The sequence below is a fragment of the Amblyomma maculatum genome, chromosome 1 (assembly GCF_055883805.1).
Source record: "Amblyomma maculatum isolate TAMU_Amacu chromosome 1, ASM5588380v1, whole genome shotgun sequence".
Classification (NCBI taxonomy): domain Eukaryota; kingdom Metazoa; phylum Arthropoda; class Arachnida; order Ixodida; family Ixodidae; genus Amblyomma; species Amblyomma maculatum.
Window position 1 is genome coordinate 503,381,510 of NC_139344.1, and position 22,369 is coordinate 503,403,878.

Consider the following 22,369-nt stretch of genomic DNA (forward strand, 5'->3'; position numbering starts at 1 on the left):
AAGGCTTGCGCAAAAAGTAGATGAAAAAGAAAGAGACGTGACAACAAGACAGAGCGCAAACTTCCAACTGGCTTAATTTAGGAAACGGTACCTACTTATATAGACAAGTGAAATTATATCATATCGTTCAAGAGTAAACACGTGAGCACATAACCAGCGAAGATCATCTACCAAGCAGGGCAAAAATGACTTAAATCTCATCAGATTATCACTGAGGCCAAAAAAAGTGTTTGCTGTGTAAGAAGGCTGAATGATGTATGCAAGGTATACCAGCAAACGCAGACAGATACACACACATGCAAGACTGCGCGCGCGCAAACAACACACACACACACGCACACACAGAGATACACACACAAACACACAACAGACAAGCACACGTAAAAACGTAACAACACATTTCTATGGCTAAGCCAAGTCAGACCTAAAAACAAAGTAATACAGGCAGTCGCAACCTAAAACCGATAAAACATCCAAATGGCTGAAAACCTAAGTGAATAAAATCAATTTTCTAAGCAAAAGCCGCGTCAGTCATAAAAAACAACAACAAACAAGAAGCAGTGTAACAGCAAGTAACACAGCAAATCACACATGTCCTAAAAAGGCTAGCTCCTTAACTAGGAGTGTTAAAGAGGTTGAACTAATACATTTTTCACCGTTTTTCGTTATTAAAAAGGCCTCAATGATCTCTCTCTGCACTTTGGTTTTCTTACGTGCGAGAATTACAGTGCCCTCATACACAGATTCGCATTTATGGCGGACAATATGGTCATACAGGTTTCCAGTTTTATAGCTTTCCACATTCCTCTTGTTAGTCAGCGCTTGTCCGTTATTCTCCTCTCTGTTTGTCCCAAGTAGCCGCGCTGTTTTTTGATCTTGCAATGCACCAACTAGCTCAGATTTCCGTTCTTCTAAAGGCATAAGGCATTGTGGGGATACAACAGGTATGAGGTATTGAGGGGTATTTGGAAAGGAATTATGGTGCCCGGACTTAGTTTCGGAAATGCGGTTTTGCGCCTAAAATCAGAGGTACAGTCGACATTAGTAACAAATCAGAGATCCGTTGGACGATTAGCACTAGGTGCCCACGGCAAAACTACAAATGAGGCGGTACAGGGAGATATGGGCTGGGCATCTTTCGAAGTACGGGAAGCTCAGAGTAAAATATTATATGAGGAACGCCTGAGGAAATTGGACAGTAACAGATGGGCAGCTAAGGTATTTAAATACCTGTACCTAAAAAGCGTTGACTCACAATGGAGGAAAAGAACTAGGAAACTAACTAGTAAATATACTAGTAACGAGGACGGAGAAATAAAGAGCATTAAGCAACAGGTGAAAAACACAGAAGGTAAAAATTGGATAAATTCGATGGAAAAAAAACAGAGTGTGGAATTATACCGAAAGTGGAAAATGCAGATCAGGAAGGAAGATTTCTTTGATAACTCAAGAGGCAGTGCCCTACTTTCTGAAGCTAGATCAGGGTGCCTTAGAACACGAAGCTACAAAAAGAAGTTTAACAATGGAGATGACGCATGTGCTGTATGTGGAAACTCCAGTGAAACAATTGACCATATTATACTCGAATGCAATGGTATCTATCCATCCGGAAGTTGATGCAGGCGCAATCACTGTTCCTGAAGCTCTGGGGTTTAGAGATAACAGTGGCCGGGTGAATAAACCGGCGGTGGAAACTAGCAAAAAACGGCTGGAAGATTGGTGGCTTAAAAGCAGAGAAGTGACATAATGTTAGTAATGTAGGAGCAAAATTTAATAAATAGAATGATGGTTTAGTTAACCATTCTAAATCAATAATTAAGATATATGGAGAAAAACTGAGCATGATAGCTACTGCTACCACCCCGTTTCAAAGGGGACGCTCCTATATTCCATCCATCCATCCATCCAAGGCAGAAAGCTTGTGTCCTTCGCCTCTGACAATGGTCTACTCTGCCTTAACGATGGAACGCCGACCTATATTCGAGGTTTTAATTACAGCAGCTGCTTGGACTTGACTTTCGTTTCACATTGCCTTACAAAACATGTCCGGTGGTTTACAGATATAGAATGGCAGCGACCATATCCCAACCTACCTCAACATTACCGGCCATTCGACATCTCTCACAGCGACACGTATGCGGCGTATTGATTGGACACTTTTTAAAACTATTATGGAAGATACTTGCACCCAAGACTTGTCCACAAGTCTCGAACAAAAAATTAAGGATGCTATGGAGAGTGCACCCTGTACCTTTAACCCTGTCGCAAACTACACAGATTTTGACTTTGAACTACAGCGACTACGATCGCTTCGGCGCAGGGCGGAACGTAGATACCGGCTCACAAAGTCTCGCCTAGACCTCACATACGCAAGGAGCATACAGAAAAAGATCCAGCGCAAAATTCAATCCCTGGAGTCTAACCGCTGGAGGACATTTTGTGAAACTCTCGACCCACGGAAGTCATTGTCACGTATCTGGACTGTCATTCGCGGCCTTCGTACATCACCTCAACAACGACACCCTTTCAAATCAATCGCGCTTTACCAGAGATGCAGTACGGTCGACGTAGCCGAAGAATTCTGCGCAAGAATAACAGGACCTTCAAACGCACTCGCGCCACAGCAGTGTAGTGATGTTCCGCCATCGAGGGATTCACGGATGGATCTACTGTTCACACTGGAAGAACTTGACGCTGCTCTCGCTTGTTGTAAAAGGTCATCTTCGCCAGGGCCAGATGGTGTGACGTACTCTGCGCTTGCCAATCTAGGCCAAGAGGCTCGACAAGCTCTCTTGCAGACATACAACAGGTCATGGAGCGACGGTAAAGTTCCTAGTGAATGGAAGACAAGTCGTATCATTCCACTTCTAAAACCCGGAAAATCACCGCTCGATATTAATTCATACCGCCCCATTGCGCTCTCCAGCTGCGTCAGCAAAGTAATGGAAAGTTTGCTATTAACACGCATTGAGTGGTACTTGGAACGACACGAAAAATATCCAGATTTCATGTCTGGGTTTCGACGCGGCCGCTCCTCTATAGATAATGTCGTAGACTAGGTTACGTCAGTCAATGTCCAAAAGAATCTGAAAAGATTGACTGCGGCATTGTTTTTAGACATTAAAGGTGCCTACGACAATGTAACGCATGAAGCCATCCTAGATGCACTGGAAACTGCTCATATCGAAGGACGAACTTATAGCTGGATACGCAGTTATTTGTCAGACAGGTCACTGTTCACCCAGACAGAGAACGGACGAACATCCTCACATAGAACCTCTCGCGGAGTACCACAGGGTGGGGTACTGAGCCCCACTCTATTCAATCTTGTGCTCATCGGCCTAGTCAACCTGCTGCCTCAGTGAGCTCAGATCTCCATATATGCGGATGATATTTGCATTTGGGCCTCAAGCGTGACTCGACCCCAAGTTCGCGCAAGACTACAAAAAGCGGCATCGATTGTGACGTCATATCATCGTGTACAGGGTCCTACTATCTCCACAGAGAAGTGTTCTGTGGTGGCCTTCACACGAAAATCAATGTCACAATACGCAGTATACATAAATGGCAAAGCTATTCCTTATGAAAAGAGTCATTGCTTCCTTGGAATTGTCATTGATAGGAACCTCTGGTGGAGTCCACATATCAGTAGTATGAAGAAAAGACTGACGGCGATTGCCCATGTTCTCTCCTTTCTAGGAGGCAAGTCCTGGGGCGCGTCAATGCACTCTATGCTGCAACTATACCGTTCACTTTTCCTGGGTTACATGCGGTACAGCTTTCCAATATTCAATAATATTAGGATTACGAACATCGAGATCCTCCAAAGCGTGCAAGCTCAAGTTCTCCGCATCTGCCTCGGACTGCCAAAATGCACCTAAACGGCAGAATCGGTTCTTCTCTCCCGCGAGCATCCCATAGATACATATATTGCTGTTGAAACCATGAGGACACATATACGACACCTCACCCGGGTTTCCCGTCACCACCTGGCAACTATCCCAACAATTAGACCACATACTGCATTTGCCAAAACCATAGCAGCTCATCGCACCTACCTTCCTTCACAGTTCACTCCAGCTTCAAGACCGAGTTTACCCATATGGAGCCTACATGAACCGAAAGTTTACCTATCTATTCCGGGAGTAAAAAAGAAAACGGGTGTACCATTGCCTGCCTTGAAGCAAATGACGTTGGGTCACCTGTATTCTATGCACAATAATCGTGAACACGTCTACACCGATGGCTCAGTTGCTTCAACAAGCTCCGCGGGGTCCGTAGTGATACCGTCGAGGTCCATCGTGCTGAGGATCAAGACGACGTACCCCACCTCTTCAACTGGTGCGGAACTGGCTGCCTTACGTGCAGCTATTGAATACATTGGCCAGGAACTTCCCGGTGTCTGGTCCATTTTTACGGACTCGAAGCAGCGCTTCAAGGCGTTCAAGCTGCGCTACGTCGTGGATCACATGAACAACTAACTACAGAGATCCGCGTGCTATACCACGACGCTACATCAAAAGGTCATGATATAATTTTCCAGTGGCTACCTGGACATTGCGGTATTGAGGGAAACCACCAGGCAGACCAAGTTGCCCGTTGTGCACACAACGACGGAACTACAGTGAACATTCCTATATCTAGAGTTGACGCAGCTTGTCGACTTCGTTCCTTAGCGGCGGAGCTAACGCTTTCAGCCTGGAACAAAGGAGAATTTTCCAATCGACGCCTCAGGGAACTAAACCCTGGGCTGCGCCTTCGTGTTCCCCCTAACAAAGGGCGGCGCGAAACAACACTGATGTGCCGTATGTGGCTCGGTGTTGCATTCACCAAAAAATACGCTTATGGGATGAGAATGGCGGATAGCCCTAACTGTGAAAGATGCGGCTGCGAAGAGACCACACAGCATCTCCTTTGCGAGTGCCCTGCTTTTTCAAGCGAAAGATATGCGCTGCGTTCGGCTCTGGACCATCTTGACAGCCGTCCTTTCACAGAGGAGAAAATACTCGACCCATGGCCACAGAAGGCGTCTAACGGCAAAGCCTTCAAAGCACTTATGTGTTTTATGAGAGACAGAAACTTGATTGAGAAACTGTGACTGCTCCTCGCCGCCTTACCTTTCCTATCATTCTCTTCTATCTTTCTCCTTAAATTCATCATTCCCCTTCCCCAGTGCAGGGTAGCAGGGTAGCAAACCGGAAGCTTTTCTGGTTAACCTCTCTGCCTTCTCTCTCTTTCTCTCTCTCTCTCTCTCTCACCCCTTCATCCCGACAACCCCCTCCTCCCTTCAGTTTCGCTGTAGTGGACATCACGGAAGCGGCTGCCCAAGCAAAGCACACCCCACCTCCTCGATTCGCCACGTCCCCACACATAACGGCGGCTTGCCGGCGGGGCGCCCTCACAATGCCCCTGCTGTGCAGGCGGCCTACCTGCCCCTGCCTGCGTCCAGCCACGCGGCGGGCGGTGCGGCCGCAAACCTCGGCGCGGGTCCCAGCACCAGCTCGGCCGCAGCTGCTGCGGGCGCTGACGGATCCCTGCGCGCCGCGCTGAGCGGCGATGACGTGACCGTGGCAGGAGACTTCGGCCGCGCCGCGGCGGCCGCTGCGGCGGACGGCACAGGCAATGGCATCATGGGGGTGGCCCGGGTGGCCAACCTGGGACAGATCCAGCAGATGGTGGGAAACCTGCACAACGTGCCTTATTACATGCCCTTCAACGGCCGGGAGCACCACAACGAAAAGGAGCGGAAGAGGAGGTACGTAGTCCCTGCAGCGTCGAAATAGCAGATACAGTTGGCCATGTCACGCTCCGCGAAAGAGCTTGGCTGGGCTTCGCACTTCACAGCTTATACCAACAAAGCAGTCTTCGCGCAGCCCGAGCAGTAACTGGTAACCGCGAGGGGAAAGACCCTAGAAAGGTCGCATTCACCGTGAGCTTGAACCGTGTCCTGAAGGAAGGGACTACGATAGAAGCGAGACCGGGAGATATTTTGACAGACTAATAGTGCAGACATTAGGTTCGCCGAATGTTGCGATTTTAGTTCACAGTATTTTTTCTAATTCTGCATTCTCCTAAATTATTTGAGGGACGTTGACTTACTATTATCTATTAAAGTAATGACACCTGTATGGCAAATTTACTTAAAAACAATGCGAAATTAGTGACTTTTCTGAACAAAGGAAACTTAAAACGGCATCCACTGTGTTGGTTCGGTGCCAATGGGTGTTTGGCTTCTAAACCCGACCAAGCGGAACCGACTCATGGGCGCAATTTGAAGGCGATGGAAATCAAAAGCGCCCATGTGTACCGCGCGAATTTTGTGCCTCTAAAGAACTTGAGGGAGTGAAATTGCTGCACCCCTAACGGCAGCTCCTTTCAAAGATTCCGCGCGCCTTCGGGCTATAAAGTTCTACACTCAGCACGCGCAGATCACGCGCATCGAGGCGATCATTTCAAAAGAGCCATGGAAGAAAATTTACAACTCAAGTATTGGGGTTTTAGTTTGCAGATGGTGCCTTTGAAAAAAGTCAAGCAAATATGTAGGAGAGCTTCTTGTTCTTTTTTTTTTTTTAGTTTTATGCTTAAGAGCACCTTACTTAATTGTTCATTCTTCGCTAATAGTGACCAACAGAGGGTGCTAGCTGTTCAGTGCAGGAAGGCGAGGCACAAAATATTATCTCGTCTTTTGGAGATAGCCCTACAATTTAATGAGAACATGCAGGTAAATTATTTCTGGAAGATTTTTATAGAATAAATTATGTACTAAAATATGTAAATAAGTTTATAGGATTGATATCGACTTTAGCCTGAATATTAAGCGTCTGACGCAAAACAATTTAAGGTATACCTTCGAGTAATGTGTGTGTGGATTATTTTGGCGCGATGGCAGTCATCACATGATTGGCATGTTTACTTGACCAAATTTCATTGCAGGTATGTTTTGAAAATACGTCATTAAGATGCACTTTAACGCTATTGTTGGCACTAAGTGCTTAGATACCTTTGGGTTCCATTTCGCTTTCGCTGCTGCAATTGCTCGACTCCTTATCGACTTTCTAATATTCGGTTGCATCTATTGCATCCGCGAGTTCCGTAAATGTAAATTTTTTTCACTGCAGTATTCGGAGATGCTGTTCGGCAGAAATAAAAAAAAGTAGACGAGGTGAAGTTACGCTCTTGAGTTGAGCTGCCTCCATTTAGAGAGGCCAGAAGATGAGGCCGAAACGCAAACAGCAAAGACCATGCTGGACGACATGTTCCAGCATGGTCTGTGCATAGCATTGGTACTTTTCATTTTTCAGATTACAGCCTCCTAAGTTTAGAAGTGGGAGGTGGGAAGGGAGGGGGAGCATAATCTATAATAGTGTATATGCGGTATATCTACTCATTGCAGGGAAACGAATACTGAAAACAGTTCCCTGAGATCAAAACTTTAGGGTCGGTTCGCCATCCGACTCTTGCCAACCGTTCAGCAAAGTTCGCCTAATTTAGCGATATATCGACATCGCCCAGGAGGTTCGAATACAAGAAAAACGATTCAGTTTTCTCGCTACACTGAACCTTGCACGTTAGATTCAGAAAAATGGCCGCCGCTTGCGGGGAGCGCTGTTATCTTGCTGGAAGAGAATATAGCGTCTTTTTTGCCGTACTCGCGATAGATGACATCCAGATACTTTGATATCATAGAAACGAGGGTCAAGTCTCTCGAAGGAAAGCAGAAAATGAGACAGCAGCATGCCATATCAGCACTCCAGATGAATTAGCGCTATTTTTGCAGAGGTGCACGCAAAGTTATATTTCAAGGGAATTTGTAAGTGTGGGTGAATGTACCGCATACCTTGATACTGCAACCGCGCTGTGTGAAACTTTAGAGCTTCTTTGAGAAATCACTACAGCAAGAAATAAACACCAGATTTTTGCATTTACGTTCCACCTGGCAGGTTTAAAATGAGAGCAACTGTCTTGTGCGTCCATTGAGTTCAAGGAAAAGAGCAGCATCTAGTCAACTATGAAAAACATTGCAACACTGACTGCGATGGTCCGCGTACCGCAGTGCTGTTCAAAGGCGGCCAGTGTAGCCCTTCACAGAAACGTATAAAGCGGGTCGAGGACTTAGAATTCGCGCTTATTATCAGTGCATGAAAGGTTTTTATGTGCGCTCAGCGCATGCAGTTGCTTCGAATGCCGAAATCACCAGGCTACCATACACACCACCACATGGCCGTTTACACCGTGCACTGCAAGGACAAATGCTTATCATTCTTTGCCATGTAATCACAAGTCTGGAATAATCTGTATATCGCTAGATGCCAACGCTGTATCAATTCCGTCCATTTCATTAATGCGATCGGAGCTGTCTTCCATATGATCATGTATTACTCTATGCGCATTGTCTTTAGCGAAAGGAATTTCCTTTCAGAAGGGGGGAACTGCACGCCCTGAAAGACACAACAATCACTGGGCCTATTGCGGATGTCAGCAATATCCAAAAATATTAGAGGTGCTGGTGTGTTTAGCTAAAGGCAAAATGAGGTGATGAGGAAGCTTTGTACTCTGACGTCGCCTTTCTCGTCCGTCATGTTGCACGCGTGCTAGTTAGAGCCCGCGTCGATTAACAGGGACATCGATTCTGTCATGGATGCCACTTACGCGCGGAAAATCATGGGTTATGCCACTATGGTGTTTAAAGACCGTTATGTGATATCTTCATGACCCCTATTATTTTCTGAACAGCCTTTATCTGAAGCATTACTCTAGGACTAAGAATGAGAGAACAGACAAGTATTGGTGCTCGTGCACTGTTCATCTAGTTATTTGAACTTGATTTCAACTTAAGCTTGTGCTTCTCCAAACTTTGTTTCGTGGCACTCTGTGCAGGGCACGCATCAAGAATGCCTGCCAGACCCTGCGCTCCCTAGTGCCAGGCCTAAGCGAGAAAACGGACAAGGCCACAGTGTTTGAGTTCACCGTGCAATACCTTCTGCACCTGAGGAAGCACCTCGGCAGCAAGCATGACAAGGTTAGTGAGCGAACCCAGTTACTCGTGCTTGATTGCGCGCCTACATGCTACCTTGGACAGAGAAAATCGACACGGTTAGTTTATCATTGTCTGCAATGGCGATGTGTCCAATATTATCCAATACACCTTTTTTTTTTCTTATGAAAATCAAAGTATGCACTTCCATGAGCACGTCCACGGTCAGTTGTCACACACATATATGGTGTATTTCATCCCTTCAAGACATTCTGTCAAACATATAAGCTTTTAATGCAATTTCATTAATCAACGCAGTCAACAAGAACAGCCAACCTTGTGATTCCTGCGAGACAAAGCTGTGAGATCTGTGGTGCAGTGGTTAAGGCGCTAGACTACTACACTCAAGGATGTGGGATCAAATCCCGACTTCAGAGGCCGCTTTTCGACATAGGTGAAAAGAAATGCGTCATTATGCTGTGCGATGTCAGTACACGTTAAGAACCCCAGGTGGACTAAATTTCCGAGCCCTCCACTTCGGCGTCTGTCACAGCCTTAGTCGTTTTGGGAAGTTTGGGAACTCCAAAAAAAGCTCCAAGAGCAGCAATTGATTAAAACAAATTAAGTGCCACTAACCGCCTGACTCTAGGGTGCACCGGCTATGAATCTTTCTCCTTTGAAATGCCAGCGGCAGTGTTTCGATTGAGGTGAAACGGAGAGGCGCCTGTATACTGTGCGATGTCAGTGCACGTTAAAGATCCCCAGGGGGTCTAAATTACTTCCTAGACCTCCACTATGACTCCTCCTCTCTGTCCATTTTCATTCCCATATTCCTTCCTTCCCTTGGTGCGAGGTTAAGGTGTCCACATAGCAAATGGGACAGATATACTGCGTCTTTCCTTTCCTCTGAACCAATTATTATTATTATTATTATTATTATCATTATCATTATCATTATTATTATTATTATTATTATTATTATTATTATTATTATTAATATTATTATTATTATTATTATTATTATTATTATTATTATTATTATTATTATTATTATTATTATTATTATTACTACTATAGAATACTTTGCTAATGTCCCAGATAAAGCGGTAACCTCTTCCCTGCAATACACATGTATTCTTCCCAATGCCATTTTCATAATTTATCAAAGTTGATAGTAATTTAGGTTCTGCTTCAGCACTTATTTACTCCTCTTTGTGCCAAAGTTGTTACGTCCATTTGTCTTTCCATGGACGCTGTAGTGCCCTTAAACTGATTTAAAGAATTTTCCTTAGTTTCCAGCTTAAATTAAATAGGTTTGCTTTGAGAGTAAACAGCTGTTACATGCTCTTCTTTTAATGAATACTATAATATTTTAGAAATGCACTCCGAACTACAAATTGGCCATCCGAATAATTTACTTCTGGTGGTACGCTAGCCCTAGATATGTTGGCTCACAATCTCCCTACGCATCGCCAACGATTATTTCGTTTCTGGCGTTGCTTCTCAATTTAAGGTGAAAGTCTTAACTGCAGTGTCAACGGCATTCCATAGACAGTAAACAGGGGCGCCTAAAATATTACGCGAAAGCATAAGGGCCCCTTGTCAGTAGAAAAGCCGGTGTTGGCGTTCATTGTAACGCGAAAATCTACAATGAATGAAAGAAAAAAAGTGAAATACAACCTCCGTGTGTGTGAAACTCTATTGCGTAATCAACGTAATCAATACCGACAAATCACGGCTGCGTTTCGATGGAGCGAAACGGAGAGGCGTCCATGTGCTGTGCGATGCCAGCGCACGTTAAAGATCACCAGGTGGTCCATATTACTACGTAGCCATATACAACAACACTTCTTTCTCTGTACTTTCAGTTCCACCTTCATCTTTTAAGGCATGGTTCCGGTGCCCACCGCACAAGTGTGACATATATTGTGCCCTCCCTTTCGTGCGAACCATTTATTATTATTATGCTTTACGAAATGGTGCAGCTGTCCGCAGAGTGTGTGACATATACAGCGCCTTTTATTCCTGCGAAACAATATTATTATTATCCTTTCCTTACGAATTGGTACAGGTATCTACAGAGTAAGTTTGACAGATAATGTGCGTTTCCTGTAACAAATTAGAAATGCGAAAGCACGTGCACAGCCACCTTGGCTCAGTCGGTAACACGCCCGACTATACTTAGTACCCAGGCTCTAACCCGAACGCCGGCGGCTGCGTTTTGGTGGAGCCAATATGGAGAGCTGTCCGTGTTCAGTGCGATGTCAGTGCACATTGGTGTTGTTGCGACTTTATTAAGAAGTAAAAGAAAATGCTACTGTTGTTGCTGCGACTGTAAGATGGAAAAGAAAATGCACGGGCCTGCGACTGACTCTGTTAGCCACCTCCACTGGCTCGTGCGGACAGAGGAGAAAATAGAGAAGAAAACGAGAAAGAGGAAGAAAGAGCCGCGCGTCGCAACCGCCGTCTTTTACCACCGAAATGATGGCGGGTGCAATGACGGCCTACAGCAGGTACAATCGCCGGTGGCAGGCCAGCTTCTGTAGCAAACGGCGGTGGCCCACCAGTCCCAGCCCTGTAGGGCCAGGAGCGACCACCTACACTCCGCTCCTCTCCGGGCATGCTACTGGCTCTGTAACTGAGTCACCAATACTGTCCATGCGGACAGAGGATAAATTAAAAAAAGAAAACGAAAGCAAAAGAAGAGGCAGAGAGAAAAACACGTGTAGCAAAAGTCCTCGTCTGCCACCGAAACGGCGGCGGGTGCATTGACGACAGGCCAGCCCCCGCGTGGGCCCCCATTCCTAACCCCGTAGAAAGAGGAGCAGACACCTACCTCCCTTCCCCTCAGTGCACATTAACAAGAATTATGGGGTTTAAGTATAACTTGAACTAGTGATAGAGCGAAAGCTGTGTTGCAGCGATAGCCTTTTATTGCGAAAGCAATGCTACTCCAATTTTCAGCCCTTCGCGTAGCCACTGTCGGTAGGCACGTTTGACCTTTAATGACCCCAGATGGCTGTGACATCATACCAGCTGCGAGAGGTGGGCTACCAAGTCGAGTCGTCGGGTGGCAGCGGTCGATAGGCACGCCGCACCGTGGATGAGATGTTGACGGCACTGTGAGGTCATACCAGCGGCGAGAAATGGGCTACCAAGTCGAGACGTCGGCAGTCGGTATAGGCACGGCGTGCTCCAGCTGGAGCCGCGCTGCTACCGAATGGAGGCGTTGCTGTCACTTTCTCTCTCGCAGTTGAAAGGAGGACAACTATCTGCATATAAATGCTCGCGCTTGCTATGCTGAGGCAGCAGAAGCATGGGGGAGGAGATGATGAAGGGTGGCTGTTGCTGGCCCTGTGGGGCTGGTATGGGTAGGTCACCGCCGCTTGCGGCGGGGGCTAGCCTGCCACCAAACTTTTGTCGGTGTAGGCCGTCATTGCACCCGCCATCGCTTAGGTGGTGGACGATGGCTGTTGCGGCACGCGTCTTTCTCTCCCTGTTCTTTTTCTTCTCTACTATCTCTCTTCAGTCCGCACGAGGCAGCGGAGGTGGCTCAGCTACAGAGCCAGTAGCAGGCCTGTTAATTTTCTTTTCCTTGTTCCTACAGCCGCAACAACCACTCAGCTGAGGCACTCGCTATGGATCCTCATAAACCGAAAGAAAAGTCACGCCGTCTCGATGAATCCAGGAAAAGACAGCAGGCTAGAGGCAGATGAAGAACGGGAACATCGTCTCGTTCGACGGCGCGCTCAAGTACAGCTAGACGAGCGCGTCGCGCTTGTCTTGAATCATCCTCAACCTGTGACGACACCGAATGGAATGATTACTTTACATTAATTATATTAATGTTACTACATTACATGTACGCTCTGTGTTATTCGTGCAGTCAACATGGTACACCACCATCGGCTGGACTATAGCGTATATTATTGCTTTCGCAACCTAACCTAAAGCTAAGCCCCGGCTAGTTTTTCAACACCCGCTTTTCCATCCCCACGTTTTCATAATTTTTAAATAAGTTTTGTGGATAGGAAAAAGCAGGTCAAGATTCATATCTTTTTCTTGTACATTGTAAATTGGTTTAAAAGAAAGGAAGGGCACAGTATTTGTCTTTGAGCTTCAAGATTGTTCAAGGTGAAAACCTCTGTGACGCTAACAGCTCGTAAATTAGGCTTTGAGGATAAGAAAGAGCGTTTTACATTTGAGTGGACGCCACGGATTGTCGACACTTACACCTAACATGCTTACATATTTTAAGGCGAAAGCCTTTAATGGTTCATACAGCCGTGGACAAAGTGTGTCCCGCTTTAGCGGCGGCTGTCGCGTGCCGTTCCTTGGCGCGCGTTCAAGTGTGGGATGGCAGATGACAGGAAAGCTAGACAAGTTGAGACTTCTGGAGGAAAGGCGCAGTATCTGTCAAGATTTTGGCAGCCGGGGTTGCGGCAGTGAACAGACCCTGACTATCTTGTGCTCTTCACGCAGGTATTTCACCGTAAGAAGTAATCCTATTGCGGCACGCACGTGTGACGGTCACAGTGACACAGCATCAAGAAAAGAATCCTTCATTCATCGCCCATCATCAGCCGCCAGCGCCACCGACGTACAACGTGACCTCCCGCCCCCCAGAAAGACTGCATAAGGACCGACACCGGACAGCATCGACCATTTGGCAGCCGGGGTTGCGGCAGTGAGCAGGCCCTGACTATCTTGTGTTCTTCACGCAGGAATTTCACCGTAAGAAGTAATCCTATTGCGGCACACACGTGTGACGGTCACAGTGACACAGCATCAAGAAAAGAATCCTTCATTCATCGCCCATCATCAGCCGCCAGCGCCACCGACGTACAACGTGACCTCCCGCCCCCCAGAAAGACTGCATAAGGACCGACACCGGACAGCATCGACCATTTGGCAGCCGGGGTTGCGGCAGTGAGCAGGCCCTGACTATCTTGTGTTCTTCACGCAGGTATTTCACCGTAAGAAGTAATCCTATTGCGGCACACACGTGTGACGGTCACAGTGACACAGCATCAAGAAAAGAATCCTTCATTCATCGCCCATCATCAGCCGCCAGCGCCACCGACGTACAACGTGACCTCCCGCCCCCCAGAAAGACTGCATAAGGACCGACACCGGACAGCATCGACCATTTGGCAGCCGGGGTTGCGGCAGTGAACAGGCCCTGACTATCTTGTGTTCTTCACGCAGGTATTTCACCGTAAGAAGTAATCCTATTGCGGCACACACGTGTGACGGTCACAGTGACACAGCATCAAGAAAAGAATCCTTCATTCATCGCCCATCATCAGCCGCCAGCGCCACCGACGTACAACGTGACCTCCCGCCCCCCAGAAAGACTGCATAAGGACAGACACCGGACAGCATCGACCATTTGGCAGCCGGGGTTGCGGCAGTGAGCAGGCCCTGACTATCTTGTGTTCTTCACGCAGGTATTTCACCGTAAGAAGTAATCCTATTGCGGCACACACGTGTGACGGTCACAGTGACACAGCATCAAGAAAAGAATCCTTCATTCATCGCCCATCATCAGCCGCCAGCGCCACCGACGTACAACGTGACCTCCCGCCCCCCAGAAAGACTGCATAAGGACCGACACCGGACAGCATCGACCATTTGGCAGCCGGGGTTGCGGCAGTGAGCAGGCCCTGACTATCTTGTGTTCTTCACGCAGGTATTTCACCGTAAGAAGTAATCCTATTGCGGCACACACGTGTGACGGTCACAGTGACACAGCATCAAGAAAAGAATCCTTCATTCATCGCCCATCATCAGCCGCCAGCGCCACCGACGTACAACGTGACCTCTCGCCCCCCAGAAAGACTGCATAAGGACAGACACCGGACAGCATCGACCATTTGGCACCCGGGGTTGCGGCAGTGAGCAGGCCCTGACTATCTTGTGTTCTTCACGCAGGTATTTCACCGTAAGAAGTAATCCTATTGCGGCACACACGTGTGACGGTCACAGTGACACAGCATCAAGAAAAGAATCCTTCATTCATCGCCCATCATCAGCCGCCAGCGCCACCGACGTACAATGTGACCTCCCGCCCCCCAGAAAGACTGCATAAGGACCGACACCGGACAGCATCGACCATTTGGCAGCCGGGGTTGCGGCAGTGAGCAGGCCCTGACTATCTTGTGTTCTTCACGCAGGTATTTCACCGTAAGAAGTAATCCTATTGCGGCACACACGTGTGACGGTCACAGTGACACAGCATCAAGAAAAGAATCCTTCATTCATCGCCCATCATCAGCCGCCAGCGCCACCGACGTACAACGTGACCTCCCGCCCCCCAGAAAGACTGCATAAGGACAGACACCGGACAGCATCGACCATTTGGCAGCCGGGGTTGCGGCAGTGAACAGGCCCTGACTATCTTGTGCTGTTCACGCAGGTTGGTTAGTTCTCATCGATTCCTTTTTGTACATTTTCTGTCGCAACCACTGCTGCCAGTAGTTTCACTGCCAATCATTTCACTGTCAAAATGCCTACCAACGCGGAATTGGCAAAAGATGTTGACGAACTGAAAAAAGAAGTTCTTGAATTGCGGAGCAGCCTTGCCCTGTTCAATGAACTCTTTGAGGAAATGAGAAACAAGCAAGCTGACTTAACAAAAGAAAATAAGGAACTTGCCCGTTGCTTGCAATAAACAGTTGGCACAACGTTTGGCTGAACAGGAGCAATACTCTAGGGTAAATAATGTTGAGGTTAAAGGAGTTCCTTCGACTCAGGGTGAGAGCTGCGTCGCAATCCTGGAAGAAATAGGATCGAAAATAGGTTGTCCAGTTTCTAGCACTGACTTAGAAGTTGCTCATCGCGTTCCTGCGAAAAGTGACACCAACATCATAGCACGCTTTTTTTCCCGTACCAAGAAGGCAGAGTTTGTTGCAAAAGCAAGGAAAGCACGCATCAGCATGAGTTCGATCGGATTTAGGGTCTCTGTTAACGACGACAAGCCAATCTACGTGAACGATCATCTTACCCCAGAGCACAAACGTTTGCTTGGCAGAGCACTAACCCTGAAAAAAGAAAAAAACTGGGAGTTTGTCTGGGTGGATAACGGCCGTATCAAGGCACGGAAGACCAAGGATAGTGATGTCTACCGTGTCGCTGGGGCTGATGATCTGTCTGTTTTCACGTAAACCGTGTGGTGAACCGTGCACCACACATCGATAATCATCATGCTCAACTCAATAGATCACCTTAAAAGCCTTCTCATTAATTCAGCTCATACCCATAAGTCTATTGTCCACTTCAATTCTGGCAGCTTACCAAGGCACTACGATGACTTAGTTAACTTTTTAGCTCGCTGATCACTCCTTTTCACTCATTTGTCTTTCTGAGACATGGCTGTCACCTGACGATGATAGGCTATTTGCTTTACCCGGCTATCAAAATGAACTGTCATACGTCAACTGACCGGCACGGCGGATCTGCAATCTTTATCTCTAACGCTATATCTTACAAACGCCGTCACGACATCATGTTTAATACAGAAAAGTGCGAATCACTCTGGCTAGAATTTGAAAAATCCATTTTTGCTTCAAACAAAAACACTATCATTGGTAGTATCTATCGCTCACCTTCCGCATCTTACGAGCATTTTTGTCGTGAACTAGACGTCATCCTTCAAAATTTGAATTGTGAAAACATGAACATTGTCATCTTAGGTGACATTAATGTCGATATAACTGACATTTCTGGTAGCTCTTGTTCATTATACACAAACTGCTTGCTCGGCCACGGATTGGAGTCATTATTAGAGTCACCTACGCGCATCACACATCAAGGCTCAAGCACACTCATTGATCATGTATTATCAAATGTTATTACACCTCAGATCGCAGGAGTTATCAACTTTGATATCACGGACCATTACCCTGTCTTTCTGTTAATCGAATGCCCTAATAAGGCGACCCCCAGAATACGCCACAAGCAATCTTTCAATAGAGGCCGGTTTGTTGAGATAGTATCTGAGACTAACTGGGATAGCATATTACATGAAACATGCGCCAATAACGCGTTCAGTAAATTTTCCGTGAAGCTCAAAGAAATCATTAGCTCATGCACATCACTAATCCCCATTACTCATTGGTATTCAGTTCCGCGGAACCCATGGATCTCTAACAGCCTTCTAAACTGTATAAAGAAAAAATATAACCTCCTCAAAAAGGTTAGGACACAGCCATTTAACTTCCACCTAAAACAGCGCTTTCAAAAATACTCGGATATTTTCTCCGCAGCACTTAAACGCTGTAAACAAGAATACTATCAAAATGAGATACTTAGAAATGGAAATGACACTCGTAAGAATTGGGCAACAATTAAAGAATTCTTAAAACTAGCTGAAAATAAAATAAGCATAACAGAAGCTTCTGATGGCGAGAGTACTTTAACTAATCAATCCGACATTGTCAATGCATTTAATTCCTTCTTCTCGCGCTGCGGTTCCTTGCCTCCAAGAAGTTTCTGTAGCCCTAGTCGATGCCCTCATTCTTTCTACTTACGTCCTACTTCACCAGATGAAGTCTTTCAGATAATTTCTAGCTTAAAAAATACTGCTCCTGGAATCGATGGAATTCCGTCTTTCAAAATAAAGCTGGTTGGTCTTGAGCTGTCAAATGTTCTTAGCCACATAATAAATCTAGTATTAGGACTGGTGTTTTTCCCGCTCAACTTAAAAAGGGTAAAGTGATACCAATCTTCAAAAAAGGCAACAAAGAATGCCTAACTAATTACCGTCCAATTACTATATTACCTTTCTTTAGTAAAGTAATAGAAAAGCTAATCGTCAATCGCAAATGAATTACCTTCTTAAGTTCAAACTGTTAGCAGATGAGCAATTTGGATTCCGCCCTAATTACTCCACAGAGCTAGCTTTAATCGAATTCACAGACAGTATTAAACAATATATAAATAATGGCTTTTTTGCCGGTGCTGTTTTCTTAGATTTCACTAAAGCTTTTGACACAATTAACCATACAATACTGTACACTAAATTAGAATCCCTTGGCATCTGTGGGCCTGCTTTAGCCCTTTTACGTAGTTATCTTACTCACCGCACACAAGTTGTCCAGTTACAAGACACGCTGTCTGACCCTGTAACTATAAATTTAGGAGTGCCACAAGGTTCCATTTTAGGTCCTCTTCTTTTCCTCATTTACATAAATGACTTGCCTTTGTTCCTAACTAATACTAAGTGTATACTTTATGCGGATGATACAACGATATTCACTCAGGATAGTAATCTCACACGCCTCATAAACAAATTAAGCACAGACGTACAGAATATTGTTTTATGGTGCCAAAATAACATGCTACAACTTAATGCTACAAAAACCACCTTCATGATATGCCGCACTCATCAAAAGCAAATTATCACGAACCCACACATTTGTCTGGGACATCATATGATTTTTGCCTCCAAATCCGTTACATTTCTCGGCATCACGCTCGACTGTCACCTAAAGTTTAATTTACACACCAAATCTGTCGGTAAAAAAATTTCATTTGCAATAAGGGTGTTAATAAAAACTAGACATTTTTTTCAACGCCATGTTCTCTTATCCCTATATTATGCCTTCATTAACAGTCATCTGAATTATGGCATATCATCATGGGGTAATACCTACTCATGCCATTTATCATGTATTTCTCATCTTCAAAACCAAGCGCTTCGAATTATATCATTCAGCCCATACACTGCCTCTGCTTCACGCCTTTACTATGACCTAAACATTCTTCCCTTGAATTGCCTCCTTAATCGTAGGTTAGGTCTTTTAATTTACCGCGCTCGCAATGATAATTGTCAACTTCTCTGTTTCTCTAAATCTTTCCTCGCTAATAACAATAACACTCGATTCTCTGAACAAAATAATATGCTACTACCAAAAGTAAACACAAATTACGGAAAACAAACTACTTTTTTCTCCGCCATAAAAACTTGGAATTCATTACCGCTAGCAGTTAAATCAGCCCGTTTGCAACCCGCTTTCTACACTCTAATAAAAAAACATCTCTTATCAAACAATTCAGCCTCATACCTTACCGAAGGTTACCTTAATCGCATTTTCTGTTCCCCACTCCGACAGCAAACGGTCAAAGTGTTTGTCATTGTGAACATTCTTATCTGCCTCTGCTTCCGCTCTTATTATCTTTGCATCCATTCATTGCCCATTCAATGTCTGATATTTTTTGTTTTGATAATGTTCTTGCGCTTTGCCTTATGTATGCCTTTGATTGCTTTTTTTTCCTTTTTCTTTTTTCTTGTTTGAAAACTTACGCCCGCTTACTATTGTGTACCTTATTCATTGCCGATATTTTAATAGGTTTCAATTTGATTATTCTTTTTCTAGATCCTCTGCCACACTTGTGTATTTATACTCATGTATTTCTGATGGGAGGTCCCCCAGACAGTCTCACTTCGGGACCTCCTACTGTACCAACTTTTTTATGCACTTATAATTGACTTGTATTTCGTTTTAATAAACCTTCAAACCTTCAAGAATGCGGAGACGTGCTCACAATTAACCATATCTTAATCAGTTGTACAAGACTTGAAGATCTACGACAGAAGCACTTCCCACAACTTTACAATGAACATATAACATTCCACCCAAGCTTACTGTTAGGAGAAAGCTCACTCATTGACATTTTCAGCATATTTTCGTTCCTAAAAGATGCAAAGTATCTAAATAAGTTATAGAACCTATAATAACTTTTAAAGCCCTTAAACAAAGTCCAGATTTTAAACCTTGCTTTTCATGCATGATGGCCTTAGTTGCCTATGTGCCATAAAACACAACACACACAAACACACTTTCTCCGACAAGTGTGCGTTTGGATGGTACGCCATCGCTCCTGTCGCATGGCGTTCCTTTGCACGCGTTCAAGTGTGGGGTTGCAGATGGCAGGAACGCTAGACAAGATGAGGCTTCTCCAGATTTCGCCTTTCACTACTTCAGTCGCTAAAATCTCTGGCAATTTATTGCTTGTGTATTGTACATTGACTTATAAGAAAGAAAGGCGCAATATATGTATTTGACCTTCAAGGTTGTTCAAGGTGGCATCGCACAACTCAGGGCTGCTTATTCGTTTTTAATTAGTTCATAGGAAAGGAAAAGCGCAGTATGTTTTGTGGACACCTAAACGGCGCCATAAGGGAGGAAGATGCGAGTGAAAGTGGAAAAAACGGTGCAACCACGATGAAAACAGGTGCCACGGGGAAATCGCTGCATCGCGTACAATGAAGATTTCGCATCTATATATCCCCAGGTGGTCGAAATTACTCCGTAGCCCGCCACTACGGACCTCTTTCTCTATTTCCACTTTAGCTGGCACCTTCCTTTGCCTTAAAATCACAAGGCTCGCGACCCACCGCAACCGGACTCAAATGAGGTAATGCAGATTAGGACATAACCCCGGGTCGACGCTTGGCCAGTGTCATGACGCATTAAACCGTCGTTTGCCGGCATTTTAATAAAGACATACCTACCTTCCAAGGCACTATTGAGGTGTCCACTGAGAACGTGTGACGGGTATTATCGTGGTGGAACCCGGGTTCTCCGGTTCGCTAGCCAAGTGTCTTAACCAGTGAGATGCTGCGGCGTGTTAAACATCTACCTTTGGTTCGGTTTTAGGGAAATAAAGGAACAGTATATCTGTCCGATCCCACTGTGGACACATTCATCTGGAATGATCGGCATACAACATAAGCCCCGCCGCGGTGGATCGGTAGTTAGACGGTCGGATAGTGAACGGGAGTACCTTGGCTAAAATGCGAGTGCGGTGGCCGCGTTTGCATGAAGGCTAAACGCAAAGACATCCGTGTACTGTGCGACATGTGTGCACTTTGAAGATGTAGATAAAATAAATTGCTTTATTGCAGGGGAAAGGCACTGCATGTGTCACATTTCTCCGTGGAAACCTAAACCGCATCGTAATAAAGGGAAGGTGGATTGATAGGAGAGATACGAAGGTGCTGTAGTGGAGGGCTATGAATAATTGTGACAACTTGGAGATCACTTTGCTTTGTTCGATTTCTATAGAGCCGTAGTGCAGAACAACGGAAATATCGACCACCTGGGAATCTTTAACGTACACCGGTATTCAAAGCACGCGGATCCCTTTGCGATTCACCTGCACCGAAACATAGCCGCCGCTCTCGCGTTCGATGCCGGGTTCTCAGATTTTCAGCCGAGCGTCTTAAACTCTCAGCCGCCGTGGAGGGGGCCGATTATCAGCACTCGATTCCTGTACTGATAACTGCTACGTTCGATGCCAATGCGTTTCGATGGAAGCGAAACAGGCATTCGTGTGTTGTGCGATGTCAGCGCACGTTAAAGATCCCCAGATCCCGTGTGCCTCGACCGAGTGACCTCACAGTCAAGGCCAGCTGCGCAGCCCACAAGCTCTGCCGGCAGCGCTCAAGAGGTGCGCGAATCCTCCACGATAAAAAAAAATAATTCTCCAACCGGGAATCGAACCTCCTTGGACGCTTTACCGCTGTGCCCGGGTCGTGAAACGCTCTTCGTAATTCCGCTTGTCCACCGTGAGGATGATAGCGGTATACTGCGAGTGACAGATACTGCGGCTGGCGCGCAGTTTAAAGTACCAAAGACTAAAATAGTTAAGTCACTCAATTAGGATGACGTCAAGGATGTGACGTCACCTACCTGCCGTCAGCTATGAGGACCAAGCATGAACGAGTGCGCTCCAATGCCACCGGGCGGCGCTTCTTGCCTTCCGCGAGTGACAGATGCTGCGCCTTTCATTTCCTGTAAACGAATTGTAGATCCCCGGATAACTTAAATGCTCTCGACATGAAATCACCCCGTCCAAGACCCCCCCTGCATTCCCAAATGCATCTTGTGTGAAGGCCCACATCTCACTGGTAGCAGCTCATGCAAGGCACGTAAACTTTCTACATCCCGCAAACTGGCTCAAGAAAACAGTTTGCAACCCATCGACTCTTAGTTCCCAGGACTGGCCCACACTACCTCCCCCGCAAAGCCCTCACTTCCAGTCACAAACCTGGGTCCATGCCGCTGCTCAATCCAATGCGTGCCCTTCGCCACCATCCCCACACTTTGTTCCAGTTCCAACGCACCAAGACAACCTCAGCGTAAAAAACGCCCTGCTACGCCAACGGATTGCGCAGTTGGAAGCCCAGATAAGTGCCACCTCTGGTGTAACCTCTCCTTCCCAACCCACCATCACCACACTGCCCACCACAGCTAACGCACCAAATGACCCCCCTTCACTCATTAGTGCTCTTAGCCCATCTGTTTCTTGTGATTTTGCTTGCATGGAAACCGAAATAGATTCCCCCCAATCTCACTGTTCGATTAAAACAGCTTGCCCAAACTCACC

General features: G+C 46.0%; 1 long non-coding RNA gene across 1 annotated transcript in view; it reads right to left on the minus strand.

The window, feature by feature from the left end:
* Positions 1 to 12,642: 12,642 nt before the first annotated feature.
* LOC146210344 (uncharacterized) overlaps positions 12,643 to 22,369 on the minus strand; it is a 44,186-nt gene continuing 34,459 nt past the window's right edge. The window contains exon 4 of the long non-coding RNA XR_014703532.1: positions 12,643 to 12,773. This is a non-coding gene — a long non-coding RNA (uncharacterized LOC146210344). The remainder of the gene's footprint in view (positions 12,774 to 22,369) is intronic.